Below are 17,833 nucleotides of genomic sequence, written 5' to 3' on the forward strand. Positions count from 1 at the left end.
TTTTTTATTTAGTGTACCCAATTATCTTACCCCCAATTTAGAATGTCCAATATTTTTTCCCCTCACCGCAGCAATTCCTTACAAAGGTCAGGACAACTGAAGGTTCAGTGGATGTCTTCCGATCCCACGACCGAGCAAGCTTCCTTTTTTATACCCAGGAACTCGAGAACTGATGTCAGGTAGCTACCGGCCTTTAGAGGACAAAGGCCAGCCCTGCAGGTGTCTGCCTGAGCTCACAGCATGCCAGGGGAACAGCAGGGTCCACTGTAGCGTGATGAGGAGAAACGGTTCCTGACAGTTTTGGCTCCTTAATCCATGGGCGTGCCAGAGTCAATGCGATGCTCCTTTTGGAATCCACAGCAAAGACCAGAGACTTTGCACAGCCAGGAAGCAAACTTGCGCACCCCTGACTATGTGACTCACCTTGCACACCACACAGCTGTGCTTTTACCAAGTGAGACCCTTGGGGAACCCTGGGGGCAATTTTAATGATCTAAAGAGTTGCTCTTAATTATTAATGTATCCTAATGTCTAACGAGAAGCCCTCGCCTCATCCATGCACGTTACATTGATCCAACTAACTGCAGGGCATGAAGCCAAGCAGTGTGACCCACTAGTAGCCATTAATTATATCACTCTCTCTTATTGCTATTATTTTTTAATCTGGAAAAATGTAAAGTTTAGAGATACACTTGTCCTCGAAAGATGAGCTTTCTGAATGCACTATTGCTGCTTTTTCTATGCAGTATGCTCAGTGTACAGAGCACTGGACTGGCATTTGGAACTCAATGTTATACCCCATGCTTTCCCTTTCTTTCATTCTCTTTGTCTCTCTTTTGATCGCCCCCCCCCCCCCCCCCCCCCCCCCCCCCCCCCCCCCCCCCCCCCCCCCCCCCCCCCCCCCCCCCTCCCCTCCCCCCCCCCCCACCCACCCCTCCCCCACCCAGCCAACCCCACCCCACCCCCACCCACCCCCCCCCCCCCCCCCCCCGCCTCTCGGGAGGGTATTCCCAGTCAACACAGCACTGCTGTCAGCTCTCCTGTTACCAAGCAGTTTTGACTCCAGATGGAAATGTATTAAGGTCAGCTCTGGAATGGCAGTCAGTTTAATGCAATTATCCACTCTAACCTTTCAGAGTCCCTGGTGACAGCGGTCTGACTGGGAGGTAATTCAAACAGTGGGAGACCTTTGACAAAACAATGAGCTACCAAACCTGCTACCTTCCACACTGCAGCCCAGCACCATCTATAACCACTGAGCTACTCAAACCCACTGCCTTCCACACTGCAGCCCAGTACCATCTGTAAACACTGAGCTACTCAAACCCACTGCCTTCCACACTGCAGCCCAGTACCATCTGTAACCACTGAGCTACTCAAACCCACTGTCTTCCACACTGCAGCCCAACACTATCTCTAACCATTGAGCTACTCCAAACCACTGCTTTCCACACTGCAGCCCAGCACCATCTCTAACTACTGAGCTACTTAAACACACTGCAGCCCAGCACTGTCTCTAACTACTGAGCTACTTAAACACACTGCAGCCAAGCACCTTCTCTAACTATTGAGCTACTTGAACCCACTGCCTTCCGCACTGCAGCCCAGCACCTTCTCTAAACATTGAGCTCCTCAATCCCACTGCCTTCCACATTGCAGCCCAGCCCCTTCTCTAAACATTGAGCTCCTCAAACCAGCTGCCTTCCACACTGCAGCCCAGCACCTTCTCTAAACATTGAGCTACTCAAACCCACTGTCACCCACACTGCAGCCCAGCACTTTCTCTATACTATAACCACTGAGCTACTCTGCTGGCTATCCCCACAGAGCTCCTCTACCCCTGTTCAATAGCTGAATTAATCCTTTACAGTTCTTGTTTGTAGATCTAATGTTCTTGGCAATACAAGTCCTTATTTTATGGTCGTGCCAATAAGGTATTATTGAATTGAATTGAAGTAATTTAATTGAGGGAGAAAGAGAGTAGGCAGAATGAAATCGAGAGTGCAAGAGTTAGAAGGGAGAGAAAAATAGTCCTCTCTCTCTCTCTCTCTCTCTCTCTCTCTCTCTCTCTCTCTCTCTCTCTCTCTCTCTCTATATATATATATATATATATATATATATATATATATATATATATATATATATATAATATCTTTATTGTCATATTTTCTTTACATGTATGCATGATATAATAAGAGAGAGAGAGAGAGAGAGAGAGACAGAGAGACAGAGAGAGAGAGAATGATAACAGTTGAAAGTCAGATCGATGTGGATGGAATTAAATATTGATTTCTGGTGGGAAGCTACTTCACTGTAATTGGCTTCCATTTATCCTGAAAACACTGTATTTCACAGAGATTAATCATTCCTACAGGTCATTGTTTCACAAACCCATCAACTACCAGGGGAGAGGAGGAGGAGGGAGAGAAGGAGAGGGAGAGAGAGGGAGGAGGAGGGGAGGAGGAGGAGGAGGAGGAGGAGGGAGAGAGGGAGGAGAGAAGGAGGAGGAGGGAGGGGGGTATCAAGGTAACCTACCTTGTAAGGAATGGGGTGTTCCTCCAGTGATACCCCACTAGGATAAAGCAGAGATGTGTCATTCATATCCGAACACGCGGTATGGTAAACTGCATATCTGTTTGCATTTGCAAATAAAATATCTGAAATGCATGCTTGCCTTTACTCATTACAGCCACCCGAATAGTCTGCCTACTGTGATGTCATCATGGGACAGAAACCTCAAAGGCTTCAAAGAAAATACAGCGGCAAGATTTTTCTTTCCTTCCTAAAACTTGTGTGGGTGCTTGAACTGTGACCAAACCAACTCTTTCATCTAATTTAGTTCTCTTCTCATTAATTCAGTCAAGCACTGAATCAGATTTTTATCTAAATGTTTTTGCTGTAGTAGGGATTCAGTGCTTTTCAAGTCTGTGTATTCAATGCTTTTCAATGGGCCATTATACCCAATGGGTTGTTGTTAATAATAATAATTTCTTTGTTTTTTTATAGCACCCTTCATAGTGGACCAGCATCACAAGCTGTGAACTGTGTGTTATATGCAGAGTCACTTATAATAAGAGATTGTTTCAACATCTCATCCGCAGGATGGAGAACAAGGAGGTTAAGTGACTTGCTCAGGGTCACATAGTGAGTCACTCAGTGGCAAGATTTGAACCAGGGACCTTCTGGTTACAAGCCCTGGACTGTAATGACTGGACCACACTGCCTCCTTAAGGCATAGGAAACCATCTTGTTTCCTTTTCTAGGGTATAGGCTGTATTGTGCACATATTTTTTAGGTAAACAATCGCATTGAACGTCATTCTTAAGTAGGATTTTGAGAAGCAGAAGTGAGCAAGGATTCATTAGGGGCTGTACAAAACTAGAAAAAAAAAGATAGAGGAAGTGCATATCTATGGGAATCATAGAAGAGGTCAGTTAATGTTTTTCAGTGTCTTGTTTTATGACTGTTTTAATTCACCAAACAACTGTGAAGCATCTTGGGAAACATCAAAGCTATGCTTTAAGATGCAATTTAATTGTAAATGTACTGTACTGTATATATAGATGAATGTGTTTTGAATGCACAATACAGCGAAACCCATGCACAGGGTATTAATCAAGAGACTGGAGTAGAAGGACTCCCCTCTTCTCCATGCACAGTTACAGGGTCACCCCTTGTGAGTGATGTATGGTGATCATGAGTATCTGCCTGTTGATTGGGAGTCCGTAGAGCTGAATTTATCAGGACACAGAGAGGGTTTTACTGCAGCAGACTATCAGAAAATCAATTGGAAGAGAACCCATGTCAATTTACAGCTGTTTAAAATTATCCTCCTGGTGTCTGTGGTTTCTGTCTCTCAGAGCAATCTGCATTCAGCAGCGTGATGTTCCAAAGGGATGCCCATGCGCTTTCCCTAACCACTGAGCTCCTCAATCCCACTGCCTTCTACACTGCAGCCCTGCGCTTTCCCTAACCACTGAGCTCCTCAATCCCACTGCCTTCCGCACTGTAGCCCAGCACCTTCTCTAAGCATTGAGCTCCTCAAACCCACTGCCTTCCTCACTGCAGCCCAGCACCTTCTGTAAGCATTATGCTACTCAAACCCACTGCCTTCCGCACTGCAGCCCTGCGCTTTCCCTAACCACTGAGCTCCTCAATCCCACTGCCTTCCACACTGCAGCCCTGCGCTTTCCCTAACCACTGAGCTCCTCAATCCCACTGCCTTCCACACTGCAGCCCAGCACCTTCTCTAAGCATTGAGACCCTCAAACTCACTGCCTTCCGCACTGTAGCCCAGCACCTTCTGTAAGCATTATGCTACTCAAACCCACTGCCTTCTGCACTGCAGCCCAGCACCTTCTCTAAGCATTGAGACCCTCAAACTCATTGCCTTCTGCACTGCAGCCCAGCACCTTCTCTAAGCATTGAGACCCTCAAACTCACTGCCTTCTGCACTGCAGCCCAGCACCTTCTCTAAGCATTGTGCTACTCAAACCCACTGCCTTCCGCACTGCAGCCCAGCACCTTCTCTAAGCACTGAGATCCTCAAACTCACTGCCTTACAGCACCTTGCAGTATAAGCAACTACAAACAATATTGCTTTACTTCAAACAAGTAACTGACTTGTGGAGCTATACTATAATATTCATGCTCCGCTTGAAGTTGGTCTCACATTGTACATTAATAAAAAAAATCTTGATTAACTTAATTGCAGAATTGATTGGGAGGAGATGCTGAAGCTGGGTTGTTAAGCTCCTGTGGCCCTTCCCTTGGTGTCAGTCCAGGCTCTCTGGCTCTGAAGGGATGTCCCTTCTCTCTGGACTTGGATCCAGGGGCCTGCCATGTCATTCCTTATCCCAGCCCTGCTGTCAACGCTAATAAGAAACCTGAGGGGGGACATTAATCAACAGCAGGCTGCAACACTATTCCTCCGAGATTAAAAATCGCCTCCCAGCACTCGAACATCACGCTTCACGGTTTTACCCCTAAAGATATTCTTCTCTGGGCCTCACAAAACACATTTCCCAATGCCTGGTCGTTTATTACCCTGCATACAAATAACACTCCTGTAGAACACTCCTTCACTCACTCACTCCCTCACTCACTCCCTCAATCACTAAAAGCAATGGGTTTCGGGTGCAGGAGTAATCCTCACAGCTTCGGCTGGGTAATATTGTTCACAGCGCGTAGCTGGAGAATCTCAATAACTCTGAAATGCCAGGAACTCCCCAGGAAGCAATCAGCCCGAGATCCCTTTATTCCAGCTGCTAAATATTTTACGAGTGTGGTGCTCCAGCAATGCTCTGCTGCATGCTAATGAGCACTGGGGCTTTGTGCTCCGCAGTGCCCTCTACTGGAGATATCCTATCATTTGTGTGAAAGTACCATAACACCGTCAGTCTGGTGTAGCACCAGGCTGCCAGGGTGACACTGATTCGCAAGATGTTTAAATTGTTCGGAAGGGATGTTTATTCCCAGGTCTTTTTTCCCAGAAGTTTCCAAATCCCTTTTGAAAATGTTCCATGTGAAACACCAATAATTAATGCAGTTGTGGATGAAGAAGCAACTGCCAATTGTACTTCAGCCAGATCTGCAGAATTTGTATATCTCAAAGACCGTCACGGATGTTTATTACATGATGAATCACAGAATTCATGTTACAGTTTATTGACAGTAAATTCTGTGGGCTGGCATACAGGCCAGTATTGCAAAGGTCACATGTTTGGAATGCACACGCAGATAGGCCTGCACCTTTGTCAGACACAGCAATTCAATAAAGCTCTTTGCTACTGCTGCTGCTGCTTATAATCAATAGGGCTGGGAGCACAGTGATTATTCTCTCTGGCATTGGTTCAGTCAATAATTGAATTTCCCAGATTGCATGGGTGGCTATGGACTCTCCTTTAGGGAGGCAGGGGGCTGGCCCTGACCTATACATCAATATAATTACTGCATTATTGAAGCCTTTTAATTCCCTTCTCTCTTCCCTGCCATTATCCCACGTAATTATTGCAGTCAGATGTGTCAATAATATGAATTATCTACCCAGCTCTATGTGTTCTTGATCAGAGCCCAGAGGCTGTGGAAGCGTGCTATTAGCAGGGGAACCCACTCATAAACTTTTACTTGTAATGACGGGTGTTTCAATCAATCAGTGCGGGTGTTCCCTCAAAGCACTACAAAGTAGCACACTTGGGTTGGTTCTAGAATGGTGCAAAAGGCATGAGTTGAAAGAAATACACGAAAGAAAGCGTTTTTCTCTTTGTGCCTCTGTGCAACAGTAAGCGATTGTTGAAGCACAGGGGAAGATGATGGCTGCAGAGGCCGGTGACAGGGTGAAGGTGAACAAGCTATATCAAGCAAAAGAGATACGCAGGATGGAGTACTAAGGGTTAGGGCGTTCTAATGCACTGTTCACACTCTGTATATGACGAATTCCTGGGAATGGTAAGGTGCTGCAATATTAAAGACTATGCACTGCCCAATGAGGCTGGATTTCTGCTTACCTTATTTAGAAGTACAGCAATAAGTGCTGATGGAGTGCAAACCCCCGGCTTGTTTAATCACATCAACGGCAATTCCTTCAACCCACTCACTACCAGGAACTGCAGAGTTAGTTGCATCTGGCTATAAGCTTAGGAGAGGCCACTGGTTTGCTCTAATACATGATAATGCACTGGGCTATTGTCTGGAAATTATAATTATGCTCACAGCTGTTTACATGTTAGTGTACCAGGTGAAAAGAGAAACCATTTTTAGCTCTAGAGAGATGTTAGTTTATAATAATCTTGTATGGCTCACAAATAAGATTTTTCTTAAATATTTTTTTAGTAGTGCAGCAGTATTTCAACCTGGATCCCTTGCCTCAAAGAGCCTGTGAATGTTGCTGTTCTCAAGCCCATCTCTGGTGCTGCTGTGTGGTGCAGTACAGTAGGTGGGTTATGCTACTATAAGCTATGCTGTAAACTTTGTACAGCAGAGCCCTGCTTTGCCTCTCCATATATAGAGCAGAGCTGAGAGAGAGGCAGACAACTTGTCCCTGCTGCAGACCTCAGAGGTGCTGTGCGGTGACCCCCCCCGATAGCTCAGAGACAGAAACAACGCGCCTCCACACTGGCACAGCACATACCTCAACCACATAAGGAAGAGACGAGAGGTGGTTTTGAATGAAGCCGGTTCAGGGGAGGCAGATGGGGGGGTTGGCGGTGTCTCTGTTTAATGTACTGAATCCATCACCTTCACGCCTGCTTCTTGTCATACTGCCAGCTAGAGGAAGGAGAGCAGACGCTTGAGTGTAAATAATAGGCTGTTTTCACAGGTTTTAAATAGATTTGTTAACTCATTGGTACCCTACTTTTCTCAGTCTGGCGAGTATGCAGCTTTTCTTTTTAAAAATTTTAAAAATGTTAAAATCTTGCTATTGAAGGACGTGTCTCCACCTTACATAATTGACCCTTTGTCTGTTTATACCCCTAGATTTGCCCCATGTGTCCCCATGACCAGGCTAGGAACAGTAGGTGATAGGACCTTCTGTTCCTATGCTCCTAGGTGGTGGAAAGTCCTTCCCAAAGAAATTAGGGCTCTGAATCTTAAATCTCACCTTAAAACTTATTTGTTTAAACTGGCTTGTCTATTTTTACTTGTGTTTTTATGTACAGCGCTTTGTGATGACTTGTCATGAAAGGCACTTTATAAAATTATTATTATTATTATTATTATTATTATTATTATTATTATTATTATTATTATTATTATTATTATTATTATTAGTATTAACCCTAACTCTAGCCTTAACCATATTGCCTTGTTAATCCATTACTACGAAACACTCTTAAGACTAGTAGAAATTATCTGACAAAACGACTAGGCGACTTTCATAACCAGTTCTAAAATCAATCAATCAATCAAATCAATCAATCAATCAATCAATCAATGCTATACATTGTATACCTGATACTATCCCAGTGCAGATCAGAGGCCAGTGTGGGCTTTATATGATGACATGCTACAGCTTTCACACTGTGCTTCCACAGTGTTGTGGGTGTGCAGTACTATTAGATTTCACACTGTGCTTCCACAGTGTTGTGGGTGTGCAGTCCTATTAGATTTCACACTGTGCTTCCACAGTGTTGTGGGTGTGCAGTCCTATTAGATTTCACACTGTGCTTCCACAGTGTTGTGGGTGTGCAGTCCTATTAGATTTCACACTGTGCTTCCACAGTGTTGTGGGTGTGCAGTCCTATTAGATTTCACACTGTGCTTCCACAGTGTTGTGGGTGTGCAGTCCTATTAGATTTCACACTGTGCTTCCACAGTGTTGTGGGTGTGCAGTCCTATTAGATTTCACACTGTGCTTCCACAGTGTTGTGGGTGTGCAGTCCTATTAGATTTCACACTGTGCTTCCACAGTGTTGTGGGTGTGCAGTCCTATTAGATTTCACACTGTGCTTCCACAGTGTTGTAGGTGGGCAGTCCTATTAGATTTCTGCAGTGTCTGGGGGTCTGTGGGCTTGCTGATTACTCATATTGACATGTTGAGATCTTACATTGACAGGAGAACACAGGAGCCTGTTTCAGGATCTCACTCATCTTTTTTCAAAGATTTGCTCAGATGCGTTTGTCTGTTTGGTGTTTTTTTTTTTGTTTGCCAGGAATGTAATCTCCCGTAAAGATTGTGTTACGCTGATTAAGATAACAAAAGAAATACATTAAAAAAAGATTAATGAACCGTGCTTACCATGTGAAAAAAAAAACTGCACACTGGTATTATAAAACACACTCAGAATCACCGTTCTAAATGAATGTGAATAGAAGACACTGAGGCAGTGTGCCAAACATTATGATAATGTGTGTGTGTGGGAGGAGGCTGCTCTCTAAGTTTCAGTGATTGCAGGCTGATAGCTGGATATGTGCTTGATCAATGGGGGGAGAGCGATGTGAGACAGACCAGATAACAGACCATGAATAATGCACCACCCAACCCCCTTGTGTGGGAGGGAAGATCAGAGGCATTCACAAGCCAGCCCTGTCTTCTCTGAATAAATCAATAGGATGAACAGGGATTGCCTTGTCTGTCAAGGTCACCTTGAAAGCTATGCAGAAGTGAGGCGGTGAAGCTGTACAGTGGCAGTATTCACCCTGCCTGATACACAGACTCTGACACTCCTCCTCTCTCTGTAACACTAACATGGAGATCCCTTACAGGGACTTTCCAGTGGATCCCATTATACTGTGTTACCCCTAGGAATCAATGGTGTAACATTGGATTGCCACAAATATTGATCCAGCACTGTGTGCACTTGGTAATCCAATGTAGACCCTGTTCTGTTGCACTAGTGGTTTTCATGCCTGTTCCCTACAAGGGCTCGCTAGTAAGGTACAGGGTAATGACAGCACTGGAGAGCTGAGATTGGAGTGTTTGGACTAGTGCTCAATGTTAAGGTGCTGTGTGGCAGTGCTGGAGAGCTGAGAATGTATGCTCATCGTCATTTTCATCAGACGGATGTGGCAGCCCTGTCATGTGTCCCTTCCCTTATTGGTGGCAGGTTGTTGTGGATGGGCTTAGTTGCTGCGTCCTCTCCCTGACCCCAGCTGTGCACACAGGAAAAGCAACACAGACTAATTATACAGCTTAACCTCGTACTCTCACACGACTCCCCGCAAAGCTCTTTAGAATTAGAGACCCACACACCATAGCGTCCAGGTTCCACATTCAAAACGAACCGTTGTCTAGTGGACTAGGAGTCTTCTTAAATTGTCCTCAGGTTTGTATACAGCATTGGAGAAGCTATCCTTGGAGCCAATAGCGATCTTATTGTTCCATGACAGACAGAAGAGCGTGTCAGACTCGGAGGGTGAAGTGGACAGCAGCCTGGGGACAAACCTTGCGTGAACTCTTCCAGGTGTTTTGAGGGTGGAGAAGGATATCTACAGATTGGGTTTGTCCGCAATCAAGAGAAGCTGGGCCAGCTGGTGTGGGAAAAATAGAGAAAGGTCTCCCTCATGTGGTGAGAATGTGAAATGAATTTACTGCATTTTGAATGCCTGAAACTGTATATATACAAAAGATCAAATAAATATCAAATTTTATAAGGAATAAAAATAATAATAATCTTCATCGTCATCATCATAATAAAAGAACAGACAAATTGAAAGCTTGTACAGAAGTTTATTTGATTCTACTCAAACACAGTTGAAAACATTATAACACACTATTTTCTACAGAGTGTTGTGGTGAGGATTGTTCTAGGGGCTGTGGATGTTGGGGTTGTATGGAGACGGGCCGGAGAGCTGAGTGGTTAGATTGGGGTGCAGGCTCGTTTGAGGGGCTCACTGCATTCTCCCTGTGGGGAGGCGCGGCAGGCAGAAGTACGCTTGAGGGAAGTGGCTGAGGGTGATGGGATTGCCGTCCAGGCGGATGTCCTCCAGCGCCTTCCGCTGGTGAGTGGTGTCGTGGCGGTTGCAGAACGTGTCTCTGTGCATCGTCTGGATGTTGTTGTGCTTCGGATAAAAACAGAAACAAGACTGTGAGAAAAAGAAATCCCATCCCACAGAGATAGAGTAATTTCCATATAACTCATACCATATCGAGTCAGTAGTTTTGTCCAGTTTCTACATTTGTTTTTCAGAATCGCTTGCCCTGATTCTGTACAAAGAGAGCCTACAAGACCCACTCTACCCTATTTATACTACACTTATCTGTATGTGAAGTCTGGTATTGTCTGGTTTTCAACATGTTGGTATTAACCTTCATTCTCATCATAGTTTGACTAGTATTTAAGTTTTGTCTCTGTTAATTCTGACATAGTGGCTCTCAAGCAATGAATGACAAAAGGAGGGTTGATATATTATTATTATTATTATTATTATTATTATTATTATTATTATTATTATTATTATTATTATTAATTAGCAGACACCCTTATCCAGGGACATTTACAATTGTCACAAAATAACACAGTACAAAGTATCACATTTCAGAATATCTCATTACAGATAACTGCAGTTGTAAAGTACAATACAATGTGACACAGGGATGATTAATATGACTGGTACCTGAATATGAAAACTTCGAAGACTCTCAGGAAGCGGTATAGGAATGAAGTCAAGCCGGTTATAGGATAGGTACAAGAACTCTAACTGCGTCAAACCCTAAAAAAAGGAAGAGATTACATAAGTCTTTGCAATAGCAAAGCAATGGACCTGTATTCAGGGGTAAAGGCAGATGCACTGGTATGAGGTTCTGGTAGAATGGCACTGCAGTGGTTGCCCTTCCCACTGTCACCATGCACGTAAGTTACCTTTCGGATTATGAAGGCTGTGTGCCAATATTCAAATACCCCTGAAGTTCAGAACATGACAAGAAAAAGATAAAGCCCTAAAAAACGCCTGACACATGCACGCAAAGTGCAGAGTCTGGTAAGGAGTGCAGTCAAGTTTGAAAATGAAATTGTTGGTTTTTCTTCAGACTCTCCCCCCTCCCCACCTTGAAGGCCTCCGGACGGATGCCTGCGCTGAGGAGCTGGTTGTTGCGGGCATCGATGTATCGCATGGTGACTGGCAGCTCTGGCAGCGACAGAATCTTGTTCTCTGCAAGCAGGAGCTCCTGCAGTGCGGGCAGCTTCAGGAAGGCATCCTCGTCCAGCTCTGTGATATGGTTCCCAGTCAGGTCAATGCGCTTCAGCTTGTCTGAAACACACAGCAGGGCAGTGAAGATGTGTCCCCCAGGGTGCTCACAATAACTCAGAGATGTACAATAAAGGGCATAAGAGCAGAACGGCCTTGCCACGCTCTTTACCTGGTGCAGAAAGATGGGCCAGTGTGAAACACATGAAACGTTTTCTTTGAACCCTGACCCTAATTAAGAATGCATTTCAATCTTAAACTCAGTATTCTAATTCTCTCAGCTGACCCGTCGCTGAAAAGCCTGGCCCGTCTTTCTACACCTATTACAGACGAGCACGACAGCGGACGTACTCAGGTTGAGAAAGTCGTTGTCACCGACTCACGTGATCTTATTGAATCGGGCGTAGAAGTAGGTAGTGTCTTTGGGCAGAGGAGGAACGTACTCAAGGTCCACATCATCGCAGTAAACTGAAGTGCTGAGACACACACACAGCAGGCAGGTTGGCAAGCCTGGGGAGACAAGAGCATAATGTGAAGACCCAACACACACACAAACACACACACACACGCGTGTGCACACTCACACACACATGCATGCATGCAGGCAGACAGGCACGCTCACACATGTGTGCATATGCATACACTTGACACACTTTTATATTTTGTTCTTAAGCAATATTTAGTAAATTGCCATAAAAGCAATATTGCCAAAAAGACAGAAGCAGACACATTTTTTCCCACATACAGATATAAATATTAGGCATGCATCATACCCATTATCTGATAATATCTAACAAGGACAGGCGGTCAGATATTTTCCTGCCAGAATAAAACAAAATAAACAAAAACCACTAGAAATGACTTTGTTAGAAACTGCTGTAGGTTATTTTCTACAGTCCTTCATCGCAGTTCTGTCCCAGGACTCACCCAGTCCAGTCTGTGGTCCGAACAGTCCTGGTCCGGCAAAGTCCAGTCTGGGGGGTGGGGTCGTGGATCGAGGGTGAAGAGGCACCTCCTCTTCCAGGTCTGGAGGCGGAGTTTCAGGCGGTGGCACATTCTGACTGGCCGGTGTGACTTTGGGAGGTGGTGCTACTGTCCCAACTTCAATCTACCCCCAAAAACAAGTTTCCAACTGTCAGCCTGCAGCTCATGTAACAAAAATGACTTTCCGAAGAGTGATATATCTCACCACCACCCACACAAATTGTGATTGTAGGCCCTGAATGAATTCTGTGTCTTTTGTAAAACACATCCTATGTCTATATTGCTGCCATTTCCTTCCCCACTGCATATAACATATAAAATAAAATAAAAAGTGTTACTACAAACCAAGAAATCATGAAGTTAAGGAATTAAAAAGTGTAATCCGAACAGTGTGCACAATTCAAAGAGATTTGTGGGTCACTGTGACAGGGTGCCCCCCCCTTGTGTATATTATTATTATTATTATTATTATTATGATGTTTGTGTGTGGACGGTCGAAAGCTCTCTGTAATTATCATTTATTATTTGAGACCGGTGAAAAGCCAGTCTTATAAAAATGTGGTTTGCATGAATGGGGTTGAATCCCCAGCTCGTGAGAATGTGGCTGAAGCCTTAATAAGGTCACTGTTTAATAGGTAACTAAGGCTCCAGCCAAAGTATAAAAGACCCATTCGGGCTCAGAGTACAGGAATGTTAGAGTAAAAGAAAAAGACAGAGCGAATGCTACAGTATTACAGCGAACAAACATACTCGTTATTTTGATAGGAATTGTTAGTGTGTGTGTTATTTTACTTTGGCCAATGTGCCCTTTTCTTTAGGTGTGTTTTGTTAAACTGTTTTGTTTTTATAATATAATTTTAAAATAATTTATCATTTTTAACACCTTAAGCACTCTCTAGCTTTTTGTTTTTAATGTTGTCAATTGTAGGCTGAAATATATGCGTTGAAATATATGTACTGCCGTTCCAGTAGAATGGCCCTGTGAACAGCACTGTGTGCTGTACAGCAGGCGATGCTCACTCTCTCTCTCTCTCCCACCACGCTCTCCAGGTCCTCGTAGTCATACAGGTCCCCGTAGTTGTTGAGGTCAATGTTCTCCCAGTCTGTCTCGCCTGTGAGGTTGTAGTTTTCCCTGGGCGGGGCGCACAGACACACCTCCAGCAGGGACAGTGCCAGCGCTAGACAGATCAGGGGCTGCTTCATCCTGGGAGCAGAGTGAGGGTGAACGTTTAAACACAGCACACAGAAACCACCCCAGTAGGATTACTGAAATAAATAAATCATTACCCACTACGGGGTTAGGTGGTGAACTCGAACCCTAACCTCAAACCACTGTCATCACAATCATGCAAAAAAGATACCGTACTCATTGAAATACTGGTACAGTAACTACATGCACACACTTTAGGTATTATTTACTACATGCAGAAGAACACCAGTCTGTGTATGTGAGAATGGAACGCCCTATGTTAATAATATGGATTTAAAAATATGATCTTCACAATCACATCCTTTTATTACAGCTGCAAAAATAGAATGCTGCTTGCAGTATAGTTTCACACATGTATATATATATATATATATATATATATATATATATCTATATAATTATATATAGATATATATATATATATATATATATATATCTATATATATATATATATATATATATATATATATATATATATATATATACACACACACACACACACACACACACACACACACACACACACACACACACACACACACACACACACACATATATATATATATATATATATATATATATATATATATATATATATATATATATAATCGATCCCATTTTTAATACACAAGCCGAAACTTAAACATGCAAACGTGTCACTGGATAAAGAAGTTTCTTAAGTTTTACTACATTTTAGTAAAAGTATATAAATCTTGTAACCAGTACTATATAAAGAATGATGAACACTCGGATATAACGCTCCTACAAACTGTAAACTGTACTCGGTCTAACTTCCGTTTCTGTCTCTCCCTCTTGATACAGTATGAACTGATGAAAAGTTGCGCTGGTACTTTATAACACAGACATCTTATTCAGCATTCGTTTTATAACTAAATATTAGGCCTATTACGTGGTACTTTTTACTGAGAGAGAAGCTGCGGCTTTCTCGCAGAAACAAGACTCTTCAGCCCCGCTCAAGCAGCCAAACCCGGTACAAGCCAATTCCCTCTCCCCTTCTCCCGACCCGCTGTCCTTCTAGCACTTGGTTTGATTGTCTGTCGCTTCTGAACTGAACTCCCGACCGCCGTTTAGCCAGGCTATTTATCGCTTAAAAACTGCACATTTGTAAACAATATAGCGTTGATTACATGGTGCTTCATGCATGGTAAATTCACGGAAAGTTACATTTTTGCTTCACTATATGTTTATTTTATTTTGCATTTTAGTTAGATGTGTGCTGTTACGTGTCCTGCGGCGCCCCCCACCTCCTGTGTTGTGTGTCCCGACGAGACATTCAGTAATACATACCTCTCTTGTTTTCGTCTGTGTCTCTCCCTCTGTCCCTCGCTTTTTGTGTCTCTGTCTTTATTTTCAGAGGTCTTGCTAGTATAGGCTCAACTGTCTAGACCCCCTGTTGAATATTCTTTTTTTCCCCCAGTGTGACACTAACAGGCTACTGTGTTATGTGGAACGAGGGTTCAAGAAGTTGGGGGGAGGTAAGGCGAGAGAGGCTTATTAACTCACTGCCCCCAAATTTAACCCATTCTAGCCCTTACTGTTACACTCTGCTGTTTACTGTGTAAGTCAACTGCTATTATCTAACAGGGGTGTCAAACTCCAGTCCCCAAGGGCCGCAGGGTCATCTGGATCTCATTCCAACTCAAGCTCTCAATTAACACAATTGATCTAATTATTCGTTCAATTGGACACGTTTTATATTTTTCAAGGTCTTTTACAGTTGATGATTAAAAAACAAAAAAACATTTGAGTCAAGGTACAGTAGCTATAAAACATTGCGAGACCTGAAGAGAAGTGTTGCCTTTGTCCAGTTAATCAAATCATTAGACCAACTGAGTAATTGAGGGTTCGGGTGGAACGAAAACCAGGAGACACTGCGGCCCTCCAGGAGCCCAGTTTGACCCCCCTGATCTAGCAGAATTATACAATACCTAAAATGCATCTAAACATTATTATTATTATTATTATTATTATTATTATTATTATTATTATTATTATTATTATGGACATTTTTTGTAAAGCTCAACACATCTAAGTTTACAGTTTTAAATGCAGAATGTATATTTGTAACTAACCCTACAGCTCTGGCCAAAAGCTTTGCATCACTAGAATCTTAGGAATGCGACATAATTTAAAAAAACAAAACAAAACAAAAAAAAAAAAACCCAACAACTATGGTATATGAACATAATTTAGACGTTTTATTTATCATGTAATCAAAGAAACCACAAAAATCTACCGGAAGCCATAACAGTAGTACAGTATTTTATATACATACATTTTTCATTTTTTGACAGTTTTTCGCTCAGTATATGGAAAACTACAAAGCGGTATGTGATTCAATGTGTGAGACATAACAATATTCAGCAGGTTTCATTCAGGTTTCTATATGGAGGGTGCTGCAAATCGTTTTGCCGTAGCTGAAGGATTCCATTTTAAAAACTGGCATCACTGTCCCTATAACACCAAATAACCAAACAACAAATAACAAACAATTCAGTAAAAATTGTTGTATTTTAACTCTGCAGGTGCAGAGCGTGTGTTAAGCAGAATATAAAAGCAAAGGCGTGTATGCATATAAGAGTTCTGTGCGTTGCTATGATGGAATAAACTGATTCAGTTTCTCGTTGTTCCCGGTCACCTTTACCTTACTAATACACAGCACAATTTAACCCTGCTAGAATGACTAAATAAATCATACATTATGTTAATCACTGTTATCGTTCTTGTGGCTATTTTAAACCTGTTAAAACATTGCTATGCAGCAAGGAGAGTAGAACCATGACAACAAATGGAATTGTAGGGCAAGAGTTACTCCCACAGATAAAAATCTTGCACTTAGAGACCATCATCTCTTCAGCTGGGGCCCTGGAAATAACCTTGACGTTATTGATGTTTGCACTGGTCCCTGCCAATTTTGCAATGAGGTGCACGAAATAGGGTTTCAAATGTTCTGACAGATTGGATCTGGTTATCCAAATTGTCAGTTTTCTCCTCGTGATACTTGAGAATCGCTCTCAAATATGCTTTAAGAAGGAACCGTTTGAACTTTGAGCTTTTGTACGTTCAGGGGTTAAAAGTTTACTACATGTATGCATCTCATGATTAGAGAACTCGAGAGAAATAACACAGATGCATGTGAAAAGCCAATAACATCTGTAACTATCAACACTCAATAATGCCGAATGTACTGCAGAAATACAAAAAGGGCTTGATAAACATATTGATAAGAGTGCTCACCAAGCTTTCTAAAATGATTTTTTTTAAATCTGTTATCGACATTACAATAGTCTTCTGCTGAAGAGCTACCGGTTCTTTATTTGTATTTTGTACTTTAATTACGCAGACATTTAAAAGACAACACTGTAGATAAATAACCTTGCTGCTGCTTCCTTATAATTATCACTTCATCTGTATTAGCAGCTCCAGTGGTCTAGATGCAATCAAACCCACAGCAAGGTACCAGGATGCAGCGCTTCAGAGCGTTATAGTTGAAATACTGAATAAGCCTGAATAATAGTGAATCCAAATCACATTCCTAGCACATTCAAAGGAGACAGAAGTGAATAAGCCATTAAAGTGCTCTGTCATGTTCTCATGCGAGACTTGTCTGAAAGGCAGACAAACCGAAGAAGAAGTGAGATTCATTTTAAAGCATATTATTTAAAGTAAGAAATTCCCAGGATTTTATCTTCAGGAAAGCCAACATTCCTCATTGCCTGTCCTCCATGAACTGCTCAAACAGGAATGTCTGTTAATCTCTGCCAAAAGCAAAAGCTCCAATTTAAAGCACAGTCACTAGAATGCACGTCTATAGGCCTCTGTATTCCTTCTCTTCCTTCCCATTGCAGACATGCAATAAATTTCTTTTAAGTAGATATTTCATTATTATTATTATTATTATTATTATTATTATTATTATTATTTATTATTATTATAATTATTAATAATAATAATTGTAGCAAAGCAGTTGCTCAGATATAGGTTTGTTTTTTT

At 42.5% G+C, this 17,833-nt stretch overlaps 1 pseudogene; it reads right to left on the reverse strand.

Moving 5' to 3' along the window:
* Positions 1–10,152: 10,152 nt before the first annotated feature.
* LOC121304746 lies at positions 10,153–15,268 on the reverse strand (annotated as a pseudogene).
* Positions 15,269–17,833: the final 2,565 nt, after the last annotated feature.

Source organism: Polyodon spathula, chromosome 39, assembly GCF_017654505.1.
Source record: "Polyodon spathula isolate WHYD16114869_AA chromosome 39, ASM1765450v1, whole genome shotgun sequence".
Taxonomy (NCBI): Eukaryota; Metazoa; Chordata; class Actinopteri; order Acipenseriformes; family Polyodontidae; genus Polyodon; species Polyodon spathula.